We start from the raw sequence: 5,529 nt of genomic DNA, 5'->3' as shown, positions 1-5,529 counted from the left end.
TGGTTTGTTTGATTTCATTTCCTGGTTTGTTTAAAAAATATGTGCTTCCCTTGGTTTGTTTGATTTCATTTCCTGGTTTTCATTTCCTGATTGATTTTCATTTCCTGGTTTTCATTCATGATTTCTTGGTTTTCTAAGTATTGGTTTTCATTCATTTACTGCATGTGAAGCATTAACAACTATATTGTATTATCCTCTCTTAACAACTTTCAGTTTTTTCTGTTATGAGAAGATTAAGTTAGTTAATGTGTTATGAGAAGATTAAGTTAGTTAATGTGTTAAGTTAGTAGCAGGTTTGGTTTGTGTCCTGGTAATGTTGTTCCATTAGGTCCCTGTGACAATTATTGTTAGCAAGGGATTAGTTACTGTTTGTTTGAATCGTCAAAATTTAATAAAATTTTCCTTCAACTTTGAAATTATATCAATACCTTATGAGGCTTACAAGGAAGGTCCCACCATTTTTGTCCTCTGCCATCAATTGACCCACTTCCTTCAAGTGACATTCCATTGACTCTATAAAAAACTAACCATTGACGCCTACTGTTGTTTTTTGGTCATGATTCAAGTGACATTCCATGTGAGTAGTGTTTGTGTTTTGTATGGAAATGGTGTCTAGCTTTTATTGAAAGAAATAAAGTCAGAAAAGATTGGTTTGAAAAGTTTGCGGTAAGCTTTGAATATAATTATATGTTCCATTCATTTTTCTAGCATATATAGGGAGAATTGTGTAATTTGTTTTGTTAATAGTAGTTAGTACATATATACTTTTTGTTATTCCCAGGAGAAGGTATCGTGAGATCCTTGTCATAATGATATTGTGAAACGTCTGTTTGAACAAAAGGCCGCTAAAAGACTATCAGATATGCTTACAAATGTGAGGAAAAAAGGGACTCGACCTAGTTGGATAGGTGAGGAAGCTTGGACTGGTCTTCAAGCATGTTGGGAAGGTACATCATTCAAGAATATCTCCAACCAAAATAAGACCAATCGAGCTTCAACAAGAGGCGGGGCTGTCCACACCTCAGGTCGCAAGGCTCATATTGATGTTGCGATTGAGCTCGTATGTATTAAATCTACATTTACTTAAAATTAATACAATTTAATGTTATGATTTCTAATTCTGAGTTGTGATCCAATAATCTTGATTTTATTTGTAGAGCAATAACCTTCAAAGAGATTTACTTCCAGCGCAAGGCTCATATTGATGTTGCGATTGAGCTCGTATGTATTAAATCTACATTTACTTAAAATTAATACAATTTAATGTTATGATTTCTAATTCTGAGTTGTGATCCAATAATCTTAATTTTATATATAGAGCAATAACCTTCAAAGAGAGTTACTTCCAGATGAGTTATTTTGACAACCCACGAGAGAAAAAATGGCGCTTGGGTTGATAGTCGCGAAGAATCTACCTATGTAAGTTCTTTATTTATGTAAATTCTTTATGCAAATTCTTTATATTACAAATCAACCAAAAAATAATATGATGTCATTTATATCTAGAAGAACAAACCCTTTATTATACACTTATTTGTTTAATTTATTTTAGAAATTTGATCATATATTACGTTATTAATTTATTCCATTTATTAGGGAACATTTAAAAAAAAATTGGAGGAAGTACAAACACAAATTGGCGAAACAAGTGAAGAAAGTGGTAAAGAGGTAGATGGAGGGACAATACTTAAGTTATGAACTGAATCTGCAGGGGGTCGCACTCGTGGTCGAGTTTATGGTACGGGAGACTTGTCCATTAACGTTCGATAGGGGTGTGTATCGCTTACACAACATTCCCAGAATCCTTCTAATTATATGACTGAGATGTCTTTAGAAGCGAAGAGGGCAGCTAGAATTAGAGCTGAACAAATTGCTCAGGATGCAGTGGCCCAAGCTCAAGTGGCTACCAAGGTCGCCGAAGAGGCTAGGGAGCGTTCAAAGAAGTTAGAGAATGATTTTGATGCATTAAAGCAATTTTTTGGAGATAAAATTGACGCTTTGCACCGTCAATCAACTGGTGGATCATCTACTGCGAGTCATCTTCCTTCGCATCCTCATTACGATCATAATTTGGACGACGTGTCGCTTGACGAACCTTAATGTCATAGTTATGCTTACTTTTTGTAGTGGTTGACAATTATGTATTAGGTAACTTTGTTAAAGTTGTTATTCGATACTATTTGTTATTTTGTAGTTTCAGAACACATGATATTTTGTTATGTTATTTAATACTTTGTGCGTTTGTTATAATGTCAATGAATGACTTTTAATGTTTATTAGCAATCAATTATATTATTAAAAAAAAATGAAATTCAGCAAAGCAGGGGCTATAAAATTAAAAACAATAAATTAAAAATTTTTGAACTTAGCGTCGGCCGTTCCGACGCTACCATATAAATTCAAAATGGCTTTAATTTTGACCTTAGCGTCGGAAGTCCGACGCAACAGTTTTCCACCCCCAGCTGACGTGGCAACTGCCATATTTAGCGGCGGATGTTGCAAATTTACACATATCGTAGGCGTAGCGTCGGCTAAGCCGACGCTAAATAGCGTCAAATGGTATTTGTCCGACGCTAATAATAAGCTTCGCCCGTTTTAGCCTAGGTCCGACTCCAACGCTAAATCGACGTGAACGTTGGCTTTTGGTCTGTTAGCGTCGGCTTTTGGCCGACGCTAAATCCTGTTTTTCTAGTAATGGATGCATGATGGATATCAACATCCCAAACACGTTCATTCCTCTAAATTTTAATTTTAGAAAAAACTCGTACCCGAGTAGATTAATTTATTAAGTCAACAGGTTACTAGCGTTGCTAATTAGGTAATGAATCAAAAGTGGTTGCAATAGGACCAAGGACATGCATTTTAAGAATGAAATTAACATTCATAAGTGGGGATGGACTCGAGGGTGTCGATATTCACCCTTCTCCACCAGTAATATTATTGTCATTGTTAGATTTTATTACATGTACATATTCAAATATTTAATATTTTTAAATATTAAATATTATAATTTTTTCTCTATAAAAAATATAATGTTAATATTTGATTTTATTACATTGACTATAATAAATATAATTTTTAAATTTATTATTTTATATATGAATGAGTATCGGTAGAGGTGGGAATAAGCTGGACCGAGTTAGGCTTTGCTAGACCTGAGTCTGACCTATCAAAAAAATCAAGACCTAAGTCTGAAATGTATCTGTCATAGACTTACTTTTTAGGTTTGAGTATGACTTTGATAGAAGTCTGTTATAGCATGTTAGCCTACTTAAAAGCCTATTTTATTTTAATATTTTTGAATAAGTAATCAGACATATCTTTAAATAGACAAACGAGTTAACATGACAATGAAATTAAGTTCTATTTTGATATTTAACATTATATTTTAATGTATATAACTTTACATACATTATACTTAAATTATATTTTATAATAATACATAAAAGTTGAATATATAACAACAAGATCAAAATTTAATATAATAATTATGGTAATAAAAAAATATTATTTATATTTATTTAAATAGGTCGACCTAATAGGCCTAAAAGGTTTATTATGTGTCATGTAGCCTGATCCTTTTAATTAAATATGTTTTTTTTAGAAGAATTGTTCTTACCTGTTTAAGAAAAAAGTATGACCTAACATATACTAGGCCGTAGGCCTCTGTCGATCGGTCTGGCCTATTCCCGTCTTTAACTGCGGGTGTGGACAGAAAAATCTAAACTTTGTTGCGAGCGGAATAAAATTTTCTCAATTAATATCATACGAAAGTGGAAGAGATAACAGTGGTTGATATTGTGATACCTAAGTTTTGTTCATAAACATTAATTATTTGAGCATTAAATTATTTGAACACTATCATTTAATACTAATTTGACGAAAAGTGGTTTTTGTTTTTCTCTCTACTTTTTTTAAAACTACTACTTCGTTATTTTATTCTCATTAAATGATAGTTTCTTTTCTTCAAGTTTTCTCATATAGGTTCACTTTTTTTCTTCAAGTTTTTGTGAAATAAAAATTAATTATATAATGCTAAAAAAAGGTAAAAAAGCTTATCACGACAAAAATTAAATACCTACATTATAATAAAAAATTGAACAAAAATTTTATTCTTAAAAATTACTCTATAACTTAAAAAATAAATTAATAAATGACTCGCTTAGAAATTTGATAGTTCTTTAGAATGTCTACTTAAAAATTAATAGTTCTAAGGTATTCACTAGAAGGTTTAGTTAAAAATTTCAAAATAAAAATCATACATAAGATAAATTGTTGATAATAAAATTGAATTATTGTACATGAGATTAATTATCACTAATTAATTTTTTTTTAAATAATTATCACACACAAAACAATTTCTTCTTGACATAAAATTTAAAATAACTATCATACACAAGCAAATTGCCACTTATGAAATGTAATTATCATATACATGACAAAGAAAAAAATTGGTTAATTTTTTTTCTTTTCATTTTCAATTTTAAAAATAGAAGAAGAAAAAAACAAATAATTGAATTAATAAAAAATAACTAATTTTAAAGTACTATATATCTTTTATCACAATAAAATTAATTAGAAACTTAAAACTCAAGAGTCCTAATATCTTCACTTAGAAGACTCACTTAAAAATTTCAGAATAACAATATAGGACAAGTTGTTATTTGTAAAATTGAACAATTATATATAAGATAAGTTTTCACTAATTAAAAATTTCAAAATAATTATTATATGCGGGATAAATTTTTACTAATAAAAATTTCAGGATAAATATCATACAAGTGACAAGTTATTACTTATGAGATTGTACTATCATGCACATAACGGTTTCTTACTAATAAATATTAATTTCAAAATACACTGGACAAATTATCACCGATGAGATTGAACTATCATACACGAGACAAATTCTCAATATTAGAAATTTAAAAAAAGCTATCATACGCAAGACAACTTGTCACTTATGATATGACATTGAACTATCACATATGAGACATGTTCTCTAAGTATCATACACAAGATACCTTGTCATTGATGATATTGAATTTTCATACATGAGATAAATTTTTATCGATAAATATTTCAAAATAACTATCATACACAACATAAATTGTTACTTATGATATTGAACTATCATACATAGAACAAATTATCGTTGATAAATTTTTTAAAATCATTATCATAAACGAGACAATTTGTCATGGATGAGATTGAACTACCATATACAGAACAAATTTTATTGATATACTAATTATAATTTTTCAACATTGATATACACGGGACAAAATAAATCATTGAAGATAAAATTGATTTTTTTCATGAAATCTAAACACGAGATGTCCATAACAGTAATGATATCATTTAATGAACAACAACTATATTAATAAGAAAAAATTGTATCAATCATGTCTTAATTCAATTTACATATAATTTTTCCATATTTATTATTTAAATTGAATTGGTATATATGAGACAAGTGAACCACTGATGATTAGAGTATACAGTGTTCATTGATATACAAAGATAAAG

This window comes from Cicer arietinum, chromosome 4, assembly GCF_000331145.2.
Source record: "Cicer arietinum cultivar CDC Frontier isolate Library 1 chromosome 4, Cicar.CDCFrontier_v2.0, whole genome shotgun sequence".
Taxonomy (NCBI): Eukaryota; Viridiplantae; Streptophyta; class Magnoliopsida; order Fabales; family Fabaceae; genus Cicer; species Cicer arietinum.
The sequence above is the reverse complement of the archived record's forward strand: the minus strand, read 5'-3'. Positions refer to the sequence as shown.